General features: G+C 45.1%; 1 pseudogene; it reads left to right on the top strand.

The window, feature by feature from the left end:
* The first annotated feature begins 13005 nt into the window (after positions 1 to 13005).
* On the top strand, positions 13006 to 13224 carry LOC109028480 (small nuclear ribonucleoprotein G-like; annotated as a pseudogene).
* Positions 13225 to 16358: the final 3134 nt, after the last annotated feature.

Raw genomic sequence — 16358 nt, 5'->3', positions numbered from 1 at the left:
TGAGAGGTGGTATGGAGATGGTGCAAGATCCCTCTGAACAAGTTGGGAGCTTGGATTCCTCCCCTGGTGCCTGGGGGAGGGGACGCCAGGCCCAGACTCTCAAGCTGCCAGGCCTCACACAGAAGGGGGAACCCCTGGGTTCTCCTCTCCCCCAGGCCACACCTCTAAAGGCTCCCTTCATGTGCACATTGGCCTTTATCCACCAGGCCCTGCTCACTTGGCTTAAAGTTAGCAGAGGCCCAGATGGGGACATGGCAGGCAGCCATCTGGTCTTCTCCCAAGACTCTCAGCCCCCCACTCTCCCAATGCCTCAGCCTGCCTTGTCCCGACGACCCCCTGCTTCTCTCTCCCAAAGTCTTTATCCGTGTTTACTATCTGTCAATTAGGCAGCCTCAATACTCTGCACATGGAAAGCCAGCCAGCCAAGCGTGGTAATCCCTCAGCCCCCTCCCCACGCCTCTTTCCCTCTGGGTTAGGGGAGAGGGCAGGAGGAGGAAGGCAGTCTGCAGTTTCCCCTCCAGTGAAAAGTGGCCGTGGCATGATCTCTGTGGTCAACATTTTCTCCCTCACTGCAGACCCCTCCCAGGCCACAGCTGGAGTGGGCAGAGGTCGGGGTGAGGAGGGACGGCAGCAAGCAGGTGCCTGTGAGTGAGGGGTGGGCAGGGGCCAGAGGCGTGGGGTGAGGCTGCCTGACTGACTCAGGGCCTGGCTCGGTTCGCCTTTCCAGCTGGAATTGTTCCAGGCCACGGGCAGGTGTGTCTACTGGCTCCTCCCCATGGGAGGGCCAGGCTCAGCACATCTCTCTGGCCACTCTGAGGCCTCCATCCATGTAGAAGGAAGAGGGAAAGAAAGAATGAAAGTGGAAGAGGAAGGAGACAGGGTGAGAGGTGGTGCAGGGGGACTGGGGACAGAGGGTGTGTCCCAGGAGGGGCCTCTCGTGCCCTCCAGTGGACCCCTCCAGCACCAGGCACCAACCCACACTCCCTTCATCCCAGCCTCAGCTCCAGGAAGAGGAGGGGCTCATCCCTACGCTAGAGCTGAGAACACTGAGCTCAGGGAAAACACTCGGCTGGTCCTTGGCAAAACTTCTGGCTCCATGGTTCTTCTTCCCCCTCAGCCTCCATCACAGCCCAGCGCCTCCCCACCAGGTGGGGAATCCGCCTTCTTGAGGGACACGGGCACTCCGATTTTAGGCTCCTATTTGTTCCGGAAAACAAATAGTCTTGCTGCAGGGAACACAGGAGCTGCCCTAACAGCTTCCCGGGGGAGAGGGCCCAGGCTCCGTCCATCCCCAGGGAGGGGGTGGAGCACAGCAGAGGCACAGAAGAGCCACAGATTGGGGGTCGCAAGCTCTGAAAGGCAACTTTTCTCAGGAGAGACACAGTGGCTCAAAGGGCTCGGCAGTCAGAGACACCAGCCTTTGAGTCCTGAACCCCACTTACTAGCCACCAGTTTGAGCAAGATGTTTATCCTCCCCGTGCCTGCAGTTCCTCCCTCCTAAGGCAGGGTAGGTGGTAATGGTGCCTACCCCGTGGGGGTGTCCTGGGAGGGTGATAGTCCAGGTAAAGCCTCCAGAGCCCTGCCTTAGACTTGAGGGTCCCCACATGCGCTGGTGGAATTGATCACTTTTGTACTTTCTCCCCCTAGGCTGACCTCGCCCAAGGCCCATGCATCACACCAGGCAGGAGTGTTTTCATCTGCACACAACACGGACTGGCTCTGACTCCCAGCTGCCCTCCAGGCAGGAGGTGGACTCCCCTGCTTTGTTCATCAATGTCAAATGTCCCTGGTTCTTTCAAGTGAGGGATAAACCCCATCTAAGAGGACAGGAAAAATTCTGGTTGAATTACTGGCCCTAAAGCCAGCATGCAGGTCTGAGGGGAAGGCGGACAGCTGGCAGGGCAGCTAGTTTATAGGCTTGGTCCCCCTAGAGTCTCCCTTTATCCCAGTCAGTGGTGGCTCTGATCCATCCCATAAAGCCCCTACTCGGAGGGCGGCCTGCCCCACACATGCGCTGCTCCAGCCAGGGTGGGCTGAGACCTGGTCCTTCTATTTGAGCTAACAACTTGGTGTCTGGCCTGCTGATACCCTCTCAATATCTGTTACTTCTTTTTCTAGAGGGGTTGAGCACAGAGAGAGGGGTGGAGGGCCAAGTAGGGTGGGGTGGGAGTGGCAATGGGCTTCTAACACACAACCACACCCAGAGAGAAAGGCCCTGCTGTTAACCAGATTGTCATCTTTGGCAACCAATGGATGCTAGAGGTCTCAATGCCTTCCTCCACCTCAGAGTGTTTGATCAGAGTCTTCTTTTTTAGAAAAAAATTTTTTTTTAATAGAGACGAGGTCTCGCTATGTTGAGCAGGCTGGTGGAAGTCCTGACCTCAAGTGATCCACCCCCTTTGGCCTTCCAAAGTTCTGGAATAATAGGCATGAGCCACTGTGCCCAGCTATAGTATTCTTTCAACCATAGACAGTAGAGTTCCTATGAGGAATTCCAGGAAGCTGATGTTTTTCATCCCTTCCACCTTTATCAGAATGGATTTTAAGTCCCTTACAGTCTGGAGCGCTGGCTAACAGCTGTTGACCTGCTTCTTACTCCAGCTCTGGTTCCAACAATAACACTGGCTCCTCAAACTTCCAACCCAAGGAACGGTTTCTGCCAAGAAAATGTGCCTTAGGAGCTGAGACTACCAGTGGAGCAGAATTCCGGCAGTTCTCCAGGTATGAGCTCCCAGGAGAAGGGACAGTGTTGACTAGAGAATCCATCAGAAAGTTTGTTTTTTGGAAGGACAGGACTGGCTGATGCTGAGAAGGGAGGGGAGTAGGAGAGGCGGGAACTCCCAGCACAGACCTCAGCCACTTGACCTGTCACCCCAAAGAGCTGGTCATGCCCCGGATCACGTTCCATCTCCCAGTGGGGAAAGGCAGCTAGCCACCCTCGGAGGAAAGCATCCATGTGGCCACCGATGGCGGGGAGAGCAGTGTGGGGAGTCTCCTCTATTTGGAAGAGGAGACATAGTTGGGTGGGTGGTTCCCTGGCCTTATCAGGCCTCTGCAGTCCAGCATGGAACTGGCAGAGATGGGCCATCCTATCTCCGCCCTGCTGGGCTTGGCTCAGTCCCCATTAGACAGAGGGCTTTGCCCTCTCACCCCTGCACTCCATGCCACCCTGCTTCATTGACCCCACTGGCCTCCAGGCTGCAGCCAGCTGTAGTGGGAAGAGGAGTGGGCTGACTCTCAAAGTCAGGGGTGAGGACAGGCATGGTGCTGCCTGGACTGGGCAAATACTGGCAATGGCAGAAAGCAGGAGAGGTGCTTTGAAGGGGAGTTAAGATCCAGAGCATTTAGAGGCAAATTAAACAGCTCTTTTAGAATTCACTCAGCTGGGGGTATTGATCACAATTCTCCCTGGTGGCAAAATGGACATGGCTTAGATAAGTCAAGGTAGCACATACTTGGGAATGCTTTCCATTTTCCACTGAGGTAGGTGATGGCACAGCTGTGGCTTCAGGCTATGTACTTGACATACTCTGACACTAGTGATGTGACCTCGGACAAGCCGTATCTCCACTTAGTCTCACTTTCCTCATCTGTAAAACTGAGAAAAAGTTTTCATGAAATTAAACCCAGGCCAGGCATGGTGGCTCACCGTTTAATTCCAGCACTGTGGGAAGCCAAGGTGGGCAGATCACTTGAGGTCAGGAGTTCGAGACCAGCCTGGCCAACATGGTGAAACCCTGACTCTACTAAAAATACAAAAATTAGCCGGGAGTGGTGACACATGCCTGGAGTCCCAGTTACTCAGGAGGCTGAGACATGAGAATTGCTTGAACCCGGGAGGCAGAAGTTGCAGTGAGTCGAGATTGCACCGCTGCACTCCAGCCTGGAGGACAGAGTGAGACCCTGTCAAAAAAAAAAAAAAAATTAAACACAATAACGTATGTGAAGTACAGAGCCTAGGACACACAAGGTACTCAGTCATTGTTCCCTCCTTCTGAAAGCACCTTTCCGTCTTTTCCACTTGACTAATCTGATATTGAATAATTGATTATTATAACCCACGGTGGTTTTAAAACATGTTCACCGACTTTTTGACACTCTTTTCTTCAAAAGGTGGAAACTAATGTCCCTCCCCTTCGATTTGGCTGAACTTAGTGACTCACTTCTAATGATTAGAATGTGGCTGAAGTGCAAGTGTGTGTCACTGTGGTTTCTGCTTTGTTCTCCCTTGGATTGTCTGCCGCAGGGGCTGCCTGTCACGAGGGCACTCAAGCTGCCTGCAGAGAGGCCCATACGGGGAGCATCTAAGGTCCCACCAACAGCTGGCACCAACTTGCCAACCATCTGGGAAGAAGACCCTCCAGCCCCAGTCAAGCTTGCAAATGGCTGTGGCTCTGGCTGATGTCTCAACTGCAACCTCTTGAAAGACTCCAAGCCAGAACGTTCCTGAATTTCTGACCCCCCAAGACTGTGAGATATATTAAATGTATATTGTTATTTTAAATTTCTACGTTTTGATTTGTTACATAGCAATAGATAACTAGCATGTATCCTGTTGCCTTCCAAAACGGTTTTGAAACTACATATAGGTAAAGTCATAGCTCTAACTAAATGAAAAGCTATTAGAACAGGATTTAAAAGAAGACAGAGAAATAATAAATGTGGTAGGTATAGGGAGGAGTCTGGCTGTATTAGAAAACCTGACTAAAGACAAAACATAGCTCTAGGCTCCTTGCAAGCCAGGGCAAAAATGGAAACTTGATGGGTCACATTAAAACTTTTTGCGGTGGTGCTGACTCTGAATGAGGATGTGCCTTTGACATGTGGACCTTTAGGTACACAGCATCACACCGTCTGGTGGGTGGTGCCGAGCAGACACTCCACCTACTGTAGATCAGACTCTGTGTGTTTGAGATGGTAAATACAGTAGTGCATACAGTTCACGTATAACCGTGCACCTTCTGACAGTTTTCAGGAACTCCTGGCATCATAAAAATAGAAAAAATATATTAATACATACATACATATTCAAAAGATGTAACTTTTAACATAGGTACTAGTTTTGTTTGTTTGTTGTTTCTTTTGAGACAGAGTCTCACTCTGTTGCCCAGGCTGGAGTGCAGTGGTGCGATCTCAGCTCACTGCAACCTCCTCCTCCCCGGTTCAAGCGATTCTCCTGCCTCAGCTGCCCGAATAGCTGGGATTACAGGTGCCCACTACCACGCCCAACTAATTTTTGTATTTTTAATAGAGATGGGGTTTTACCATGACAGCCAGGCTGGTCTCGAACTCCTGAGCTCAGGTGATCCGCCCGCCTCAGCCTCCCAAAGTGCTGGGATTACAGGCGTGAGCCACCACTCCCAGCTCATAGGTACTAGATTTTTTAAAAGGCATAAAAGGGTTGATAGTGGAAAGAAAGCCTTCATTCCACCCATCCCCCACAGGCCAGTTTCCTTTCCCGTGACCAACCCTGTGTGATTTCTGGCTTAGACTTCCAGGATATTTTATACACATACAAGCAAGTCATATAAATTGTCTTCCCCTTCATTATACTAATGGCAGCATACCATAGGCATTGTTCTGCACTGCGAGCTTTTTATTACTCCATATTGACATGACTCCAAGTAATATCTTCCCCTAATTATCACAATTTTTGATTTTCTGAGTTTCTTCTGTTTCGTTGTTCAACACCGAGATATATAAAAAAGTTGGTGTTGTGGCTCATGCCTATAATCCCACCACTTTGTGAGGCTGAGGCAGGAGGATCACTTGAGGCAAGGAGTTTGAGACAAGCCTGGGAAACATAGCCAGATCCTGTCTCTACCAAAAACACTAAAAAATTAGCTGGGCAAGGTGGCATTTGTCTGTAGTCCTAGCTACTCAGGAGGCTGAGGTGGGAGGACTGCTTGAGCCCAGGAGTTCGAAGCTGCAGTGAGCTATGATTGTGCCACTGCACCCTAGCCTGGGTGACAGGGAGTTCCTGTCTCTTAAAAAAATTATATATGTATATATACACACACACTCATATACATACATGAGTTAATATATACATATACACACACATATAAGAGTTAAGACAATAAAAGGCACTTGTAATTCCTCCAGGAAATCACTGTTAAATCCATGCTGTTCGAGTGTGTTCTTTCCTGTCTTCCCCTTATAAATATGAATGTGTACTGCGTTTAATTTTCAAAGTAAGATTGGCACCAAAGTGTAGAAATAATTTTACAATCTGGCTTTTTTCCCCATTTACTATACATACTTTCCCCCCTCCCCAACCATTATATTGTGAGTATAAGCAGGGTTTTCTTTTCTTTTCTTTTCTTTTTGAGACGGAGTTTCCCTCTTGTTGCCCAGGCTGGAGTGCAATGGTGCGATCTCAGCTCACCATAACTTCCGCCCCCTGGGTTCAAGCGATTCTCCTGCCTCAGCCTCCTGAGTAGCTGGGATTACAGGCATGTGCCACCATGCCCGGCTAATTTTGTATTTTTAGTAGAGATGGGGTTTCTCCATGTTGGTCAAGCTGGTCTTGAACTCCCGACCTCAGGTGATCTGCCGGCCTCAACCTTCCAAAGTGCTGGGATTACAGGCGTGAGCTACCGCGCCCGGCCATATGCAGGGTTTTCTTAAGAAGCACAGTTATTTTTCTTAATGTTCTGCCAGCACAGGACCAACATGAACCTGCCTTTTCTGTGTCTGCTCCAGATTGCTGAGAACAGCTTGGTCTAACCTCTGTTACCAGAGCATCCCCAAGATAGAAAACTTGGTATCTGCAAGACACCAAGAAAACCGAAATTGTGAAGCATTAAAGCTTGTTCATACAGGCTTTCCTAGATTTCCAAGATGAAATAGCCAGGGCCACACAGCCTGCAGATGACCAGCCCCCTGTGCCTCCTCAGCTTTCAAGGGGCAAAGAGAGCTAAAAAATGTCCTTTCAACAACAGCCTGAAAGGTGGCTGCTTCCACTGAACACATCTTAGAACCACAGTGACTTGTCTGTCATATTCCTCTAGAATTCTCCAGGAAGCTGCTTGCAGTCTAGGTATTCCCATTGATCTTGAAGCTGCTGCTCTAGACCATCTTTGTCTGGGGGGAGTCATCATCATCTTTTAATCCATCACCTTCTCAAGGCACAAATCATACTTCCCAACAATGGGGTTTCTTACTGGAAAAGAGTAAATTACATAACTTGTCTGTCCATTACTCATCTTCTGTCCTTTTTCAAAGAGTAGAAAACTGGTCACAATTCAGCAAAGAATTCCGTAAAGAATAGGAATGACAAATTTCAAGTGGATAACTGTGAGAGATAAGCCAGCCATTGTTTAATCTGTCTCCTAATATGCATTCTCTTCTAGCAGATCGAGATAGAGAAAAGTGATAATACAAACAATACCAACATCAGTTGAGGGCTTCCTGATACTAGAGTCCGTGCTAAGTTTTTTTTTGTATATTATAATCTTGCTTAATTCTTATTACAACCCTAAGAGTTTAGCATAATTATTATACCCATTTAATAGAAAAGTGAAGAGGTAGGAATCAAACTCAGGTCTCTATGACTCTAGAGCAATAATGCCTTACTATTGGACAAAGAAAAAAAGTGCTACAACAATTTCAAATGTGGAAATTTCAGGGTATTATTGGTGTAATTGCTTAATGAGATAACATGCAGCATATCATGTGTCATAGCTATTCTATCATCAAATTGAGTGGGAAAGAAAACACAAGCCCAGTATAATGTAATGTTTTATTTAACTGACGCCAGCTGTCCCCAGAGATCCACAGTAAACTAAGATGATGAATAAGACAGCAAGTATTTTTGGGAATCAGGGAAGTGGAAGTATAAACTCTCAAGTTTGATTGCTTAGGTTTGAACCCCAGCTTTGACACTAACAGTGTGATCTTGGGCAACTTCTCTAAGCTTTAGTTTTCTTCTCTGTAAAATGGAGATGATAACAATCTACCTCAGAGGTTTGTTGTATTAAATTAATGCATCAACTTAAAGTACCTGGTGCTCAGTAAATTCTAGCTATTACATTTTACTCAGGGTTAAAATGTGCCAACAACCTCTATCGATGGCAGCAGCCCTCAGTAAAATAAACAATTAGTGAAGATCCAATGGACAATACATGAATTAGAAAACCACACTGCTGATCAGAATAGTGAACGTGTGCTATCACTATTCATTTTATCAGCATGCTTGTAGTAGGGTTTGCTAAGACCAGCACCCAGTCTTTTATCCTTTTCACATTCCCAAAGTTATCCTTGGCTACCTAACTGAAGCGACACTGTGGTGCTCTGGAAGGCCCTCTGCACCCTAGATTAGCAAATGCCAGTGGGGATGCTAACTCTTTCTCACCTAGAAGCCACTTTAGCCATGAGAGAGACAAGTTGGGGAAGGCTTCTGTGATGTTGCTGCAAGCTCTAATACCTGATTTTCCTACCAGCTGGCAAGAAGGCTGCACTCAGTGAATAACCCGGCATAACAGTTAGAAACAGACTTAAGAGTCTGAATCCACTTACTAAATGGTGAAATGAGAAAAATTCCTTAGCCTCTCTCTAAACCTGTTTCCCCCTTTGGTGGAGATAACCATATAGTGCAGGATTGAGGATTAAATGAGATAATGTAATTAAAACATGTAGTACAAAGCCTACATGGTAGGCACTTGATAAACTGTAGCTATTATTATTATTAGCTTTATAGATCAGACTAATGGCTCCAAGGAGGATTTTCACCCTAAGCCACTTCCTGATTTCACTATTTAAGATATATGAGAACATCTTTCTGCTATGTACATGTTATTAACATGTCACCAACATGAACAGTGTTGTCCCTTGTGAGCAACAGAAAGGAAGAATCTATTTTTGGCGAAGCATGGTGAAGGACAAAAGGATGAACAAGGTATATACAGTCCCTGCGTTCCCAGAGCTTATGATCTTGTAGGGGAGACAGTTGCATAATCAATAATGCTTACAAGACAGGCTAAGTATGATCCTGAAGTGCTACTGGAGTTTGGTAAAGGAAGAAGTCATTTTGATGAAAGGAAACATCCTCTATCAGTGTGCCCAGGTGGAGAAGGGTGCCTGGAGAGCTAAGGCGGTCACTGGGAGGGTATATGTCTTCTGCCGGGTACCCAGGTTGGGGAAGATGGGGTGGGAAAGAAGGCTGGCTTGCCAGGTGACAGGGCTAGGTGTTCTATGGACAACTGTGGAAGTAGAGGACTGGATGACTCATGCAGCTGGCTCCTGAGTCCCCCGGATGATGACAGATTGGAGCTCCTACAGGTACGGTCCTAAGGAAGCCATTCTCTCCAGAAGCAGGTTGGAGGAATGAACTGAGAGGTCATTGTTTGGGTGGATGTGGCAAGACAAATCAGAGAGGCCTCTGACTCAGTGGCAAACGGCTATTGCCACAACCAGAGGGTTATGGAGGACGCCATGTGGAATCGAAGGTGTTTTGCCAGCATAAAATCATAGCCTCATTTTTTATAGGAGGAGGAAACACAGACCACTGTCTTCGATTCTCTTCTATTCAATTAGTGTTCTTGAGGTGCATCTTATAGTGACTCCTGGTAAGAGGGTGGCGGGGTCGGGGGCGGGGAAGGGCAGAGACATCACTGGAGCTAAATTTTTCTGTAGTGAAACTGCCTCCAGATCGGAAAATTAGTTCACAGGAAACATGGGGCCATCTTCACAGCGAGTGTTTCAGTAGCACTTGGCCTTTGCTTATTCATCTTTGCTAGTCCTCAGGTAGGTTCTGGTGTGAAATATTAACTCATTTCTGCAGCCACTCTTACGTGGCTGTCTTGTTATCACACAGGGTTGCTTCCATTGTGAAAGCCAGATCAGGGCCCTTCCCTGTCTCTGCAGTGTGCCTCTCCCACAACGACTAGGGCCACTTGACCGGCTTACCTGGCTGTGGTGTCCAGGACTAGTCCTAATGAAGCCAGCAGAACTGAGGTAGCTCTAGCTCCTGGCTCTGGGACTCACTGGGCACCAAGCCAAGCCTGTCCCCAGGCCAGTCCTGACCTTGTCTTGGCTCTGAGCACTGCCTGGCTTCTGGAATTCTGAGCAGTATTGTGTACCTCAGTTCTGATAACAGGATTCCCATCTGTCATTTTCCTTCTATCCGAGTTCCTGTCTTGAGGAACTGCTAACTATACCCAGGCCCCTTAAGCCTGAGGTCCTGCCATGATCTTGCCATTACCCCACAGGAAGTAGAGGAAGCGCTGCTCTTAGAGCTTGGCCTGTGGCTGGCACTCCTACACATGCTACTGGGCTTCTGCCATCCTGCTTTCTTACTCCAGAATCCTGACTGGGACTCCCACTTCCCTGATGCAGACCATTTACCAGACTACGCTTTTGGCCGATAGCTGTGTTCTCGAGGCTCCATGTTTCACTGGCTGGGCTGGGCTTCCTACTAGCTCTCCAGCTCAAGCTGTTCCCCCAGTGCCTGACTTTGCTCAGTGAGTGGGTAGAATTCCTGAGCTTGCCCCACCCAGCCTGCCCTGTTCCTCTGCAGTTAATTGACCCATGCTCAGCTTGGCTTTGGCAAGTACATGTGCATATACCCTTGCTCAATATTAACTTAAAGGTCAAAATGGAGACACACGACCATACCTACATACCAAAAAAATTCATATTTTGAAAATATGTTCTAAAGTAAAACACTATTTTAAAAATAATTTAAAAACAAAACATCTCAATTACCACACAGGATATTTTAAATTAAATAATTTAAAAGGCTTAAGATACCCAAACATCCAGGTGCAGTGAGTCTTACCCCTCCCCGCGATGTGGACCAGTAGATAATATTTGGGATACAGTCTTGGTTATCCTAATAGCCTCAAATGACCTTTATTTCAGTTGAAACAACTGAAGCCAACATTTCCAAAACAGAAATCAGGTAGGAAGAAATGTTGAGCTTTAACTCCTTAGTCCAGCAAACACCTTTGGAAGAGATTGCCTGTGCATGCCAACAAGCTGGCTGTATCTACATGTTCTCTCATAAAACTAGGAGCTCATCTACTCTGAAGTCAAAGTCTAGCAAGCCAGTTGCCACTGAATCCAACCTCTACAGCATTACTCAACAGGAAAGGGGTGAGTTATAGCACGCAACAACTACTTCCTCCCTAGCTCCTGTTTAGTGAAAATCTTCAGAAGCTATTGCTTTTGGAAAAAAAAAAAAACAATTAGTTTAGATCTTGACTGTCTATGAAAGAAAATGGTCTTCAAGGAAGGACAGAACACAGCCAGAAAACCATTGAGAAGAGTCTAGCAGCACTGTAGCTCCAGGTCCAGGCTGGGGACTGTCACTATATTTGTTTTATAAACCCAGAAAAGATAAGACAGGAGTACCAGAGGGAAATCCAAAAGAGCCTGCCTTTTTTTTTTTTTTGAGATGGAGTCTCGCTCTGTTACCAGGCTGGAGTGCTGTGGCGCAGTCTCGGCTCACTGCAACCTCTGCCTCCCAGGTTCAAGCGATTCTCCTGCCTCAGCCTCCCGAGTAGCTGGGACTACAGGCGTGCACCACCATGCCCAGCTAATTTTTGTATCTTTAGTAGAGAGGGGGTTTCACCATGTTGGCCAGGATGGTCTCAATTCCCTAACTTCGTGATCCGCCCGCCTCGGCCTCCCAATGTGCTGGGATTACTTGGGCCCGGCTGAGTCTGCCTCTTAAGGCCTGCATTTTGCTGGGTGCAGTGGCTCATGCCTGTAATTCCAGCACTTTGGGAGGCCGAAGCAGGTGAATCAACTGCCAGGAGTTCCAGACCAGCCTGGCCAATACGGTGAAAACTTGTCTCTACTAAAAATACAAAAAATTAACTGGGCGTGGTGGTGGGCAACTGTAATCCCAGCTACTTGGGAGACTGAGGCGGGAGAATTGCTTGAACCTGGGAAGCGGAGGTTGCAGTGAGCCGAGATCATGCCACTGCACTCCAGCCTGGGCGCGACAGAGTGAGACTCTGTCTCAAAGAAAAAAATAATAATAAAGCCTGCATTTTATAACTGTACTACTTCCTAATTTCCATCCCTATCTGCTAGGATATGTTATATTGCTTTGGGAAATCCAAGTTTTTCTCAAAAATTTAAAGTCTAAATATCAATCTGAAGGGACACTGTTTGGTCTAAGAAGTCCAATTAACACTCTGCTATGGTCTTTCTATAGGGCTGACATATTTACCAGCTTTTTGAGTGCGAGTCTAATATAAATAGACAATGAGGAAAATCTTGCCTATAAGTCCTTTCATCTGGTGCTGCAAGTTTGTACTACATATTGATTCTGCCATTTCATAAACACTTTTTAAAAAATCCTAGAGTTTCTTAGAAATCTAATATTCTTCAATACACGTTCAAATTAGATGAATAAAACCAATGCTATTAAAGCATGTTGTTCAGCAAGGAACGAGTATTTTGCCTCGTGACAGCAGTCATATAGCACTGGAGAGGTTTTCTTACCATCAGAAGCAAGGTCAGGACCGACTCTGGAGAATGACAAAACCGTTTGTGTAAAAATAAAATCTAGAAACAAAAAGGCAACTTAGTAACTTTCACGGGACGGGCATGGTGGCTCACGCCTGTAATCCCAGCACTTTGGGAGACTGAGGCGGGTGGATCACCTGAGGTCAGGAGTTCAAGACCAGCCTGGACAACATGGTGAAACTCTATTTCTACTAAAAATACAAAAATTAGCCAGGTGTGGTGGTGGGCACCTGTAATCCCAGCTACTTGGGAGGCTGAGGCAGGAGAATCGCTTGAACCCAGGAGGCGGAGTTGTAGTGAGCCAAGATCGCACCACTGCATTCCAGCTTGGGCACAGAGTGAGACTCCATCTCAAAACAACAAGAACAACAACAAAAACCCCCTTCACCACAGCTTCAGTATAAAGACTTACCCAACCAGAAATTATATAGGCCTTAAAAATAATTGTGGGCCAGGCCTACTTCGGGAGCGTGAAGGAGGGTGAAAATTGTGTCATGGCAGCTCTGAGTCCATGGAGTCAACATCATGAGCAAGGATCTCTTTCCTGAGTTGGAAAAATGTATAGACAAGAATTATTGCTGGATTTAACTGGTGACAGACACGTCCAAGGAATATTGCAGGGATTTGATCCCTTTATGAATCTTTTGATTGATGGATGTGTGGAGATTGCAACTAGTGGGTAACAGAATGATATTCCTCATGGTGATATGAGGAAATTGTATCATGTTAGAAGCCTTGGGATGAGTATAAATCAAGGCTGTTTTGCAGAGAAATCCACCACCTCTCTCCAAAGGGCCTATTTTACTATGATGTAAAAATTGGATCATGTATATTTTCATACTAAACTTTTTGTTAAATAAAAAGGAACTGTGGACTGGATATATATCCATCTATTTTTCTGCTAGATAAAAAAAGCCTTTTTTTTGGTACAGAATAAATATCAAAATGTGCCCGTTTGTCACTTGAAGTGTAAATGGCATTTAAAATATTAGAGGTTCCAACAGTAAAGAAATCAGCAACTTGAGACAATACTGTAAAGACTCATGGAGCATCTAAAAACCTGAAACTTTAGGAAACAATTATGGATAAATAATAATTAGGCTTGGTCTTGCAATGTGTTTCTCTAAACTGTTCCCGTAATAAAGTTCTAAACATGACAATTTGCAGTAAACTTTAGAAAATGTATCTATTATCTATTTTATCCATTCGTAGGTTATGCCCTGATGGGTTTCCAAGGAAAACTGTGGTATGACAAGCATGAAATGCAGACTTGAAGACCTTTTCTCGAATCCGGGCTTAGCGCCCCCATGAAGTGTATGACATTAGGTAAGCACCAGCTCTCAGAAGGATAATTCTTACAAAGTCAGAACAAGATAACCAGGCTATAAGGAACAAATAAAATAATCTGGTATCTATAAACTTTCCTCAACCTTAGACTGCACCTAGCAATGCATAATCAAAATAGAGTTCTAAATCAAGCCCAAAAATACTTGGAAGGAGTTCCCTCAATGAACTAAAACTAAATTTGGATCCACTATTGCCCCCTAATGGTCAGCTCTTAGAAATGAAACCCCTTTGAAAGTAAGAGTATGCAAATTCAGGGTTTTTTTCTATCAAGTTTCCCCAAAAGGCTTCTACATTAGGTTTTTCTCCAAGACAGACCATCTTCAATTACACTCATTTAAATAAAATTGTAGATACAGTGTATTTCTGACCTTTAAAATGACTTCTGTAACTAGATTAAGCTACCTTTTCTGGTTTTAAAAACATTTTCCTTAGAATGTCTCTTCTGTTTCCAATAATGGAAATCAAGAAGAAAAGAAAAAGGGCTTCTTCTCAAGTCTCTGCTGCACCTTAAGCAAAAGTATGATAACTTGTCTTCCAGGTGTCATGGTGTAAGATTTAGGAGCTGGTTCTTTATCCTAAAGGTTGCTATCACCACAGGTCATTCCTGCTTCTCAGGTATCCACCAATTTCTTCATTCTTGAGGTGATTTGTTAGGGAAAAAAGTCTTCCAAATCAAAAGTCAATGTTTGATCTCAAATCTACTTATATCAAAATACAAGTTCACCGTGGCTTGACTTACAGTCCAAACTAAGATAACTGCCTCTTCCTAAAAACCATGGAAATGTACTGCAGCCACACAGGGTCTGGCACACAGATGGCATGAGTAATTATAGAAGTCTGAATCTCTATGGGTGGAATCCTACCACCTACTTTTCATCTTCTACAAGCCTTAGTTTCATTATCTACAAAATGGCGATAATATCATCTACTTTGTTGGGATACTGGGAAGGCCAAATGAAGTCATATATGAAAAGCATTTAGCCTAACGTTTGGTACACAGAAGCCATCAACAAAAAATATTATCGGTTAGCTCCTTAGTAAAAAAAAAAAAAAAAAAAGTCAATTATTGAAGAAGGCATTGTCTTGTCACTCACAGGTATGAAAACTCTGAGGTGTCATATCTTATCACAGCCTCTGAGAGCACACCACAACTTTCTATGTGTTCTCCACTGTGGGTGATATCTGTAATGAGACCTGCTAAGGAAACAAAGTCGAGAACGATCTACTGAGGAGAATAAACAACAAAGGAAATGCCTTCTCTTTCAAGTTCTGGGTATTTCACAACAAACATGGTGCCTACAGACTAAATAGGGAAGTTCAGTGCAAGGAATGGAAACATTGGATTGTTAGATCTATTACTCCCTCTAGTGGCCACAAACAAGACTGTTTTTATCAAAATCCCAGTTTGGCCAAGATTGCAACTTGGATATGTGTATGTATCAACCTTGAGTTTGAAAAGAAATAACCAGTTTGTATTTTCTGCCTATGTGGGGGAAAAAAGGGGCCTGATGTTAAGAGAAGCCAATGCTGTCACAAATTTTATCAGTTTGGTTTTTATTCCCTGAATGAAAATACTAATCAATGAAGAAAAGGCACATGCTAACTTTTGTACTATATTGACTCTCAAGTGAGAACTGAAGATAATCGCCTTTGTTGCTTTATGAAAGGGAATTTTGAAATGAGCATCTTTCTAAAATAGCAATTTTTTACCACAGGGTGATTTACAAGCCAAGGTAATAATTAAATATGCCCAAGACTATGACTATTTTTCTCTGACCAAACCCTTCATTTTTATAATGGGTAATTATAGTAAAAACTTCAATTAACCAGAGCCCTCAATTAACATGTTGTCCTCCTCTTGTACTGTATTTTTAGGACAAAGTAGAAAAATAATCACAAGAAGTTATTCATATGACAGATTTAGTTTGAAAATCTAGGTGTGTTATCTAAGTAGGAAAAAAAAACCCTGAAAAATTACATTCACACCATAATATATAAAAAACACCTACATATAAATGATATATATATATATATATATATATATATATATAACTATATATAACTAGATAACAGCTGGAAGGGAATATAATTTTTTTAAATGTGAATATGGACCAGACATGGTGGCTCACGTCTATAATCCTAATGATTTGAAAGGCTGAGGCAAGAGCATCACTTGAATCCAGGACAACACGGTGAGATCCTGTCTCAACAAAAAACAAACAAAATAGCTGGGTGTGGTGGTGCATGCCTGTAGTCCAAGCTACTTGGGAGGCTAAGGAAGGAAGATGACTTGAGCCCAGGAGTTTGAGGCTGCACTGAGCTATGATCACACCACTGCACTCCAGCCTGGGCGACCATGTCAAAAAGGAAAAACGGCTGGGCACAGTGGCTTACACCTGTAATCCCAGCACTTTGGGAGGCCGAGGTGGGTGGATTGTTTGAAGTCAGGAGTTCAGGACCAGCCTGACCAACATGGCAAAACTCTGTCTCTACTAAAAATACAAAAATTAGTTGGGCATGGTGGCGCATGC

Source organism: Gorilla gorilla, chromosome 8, assembly GCF_029281585.2.
Source record: "Gorilla gorilla gorilla isolate KB3781 chromosome 8, NHGRI_mGorGor1-v2.1_pri, whole genome shotgun sequence".
NCBI classification, from domain to species: Eukaryota; Metazoa; Chordata; class Mammalia; order Primates; family Hominidae; genus Gorilla; species Gorilla gorilla.
The sequence above is the reverse complement of the archived record's forward strand: the minus strand, read 5'-3'. Positions and strand labels throughout refer to the sequence as shown.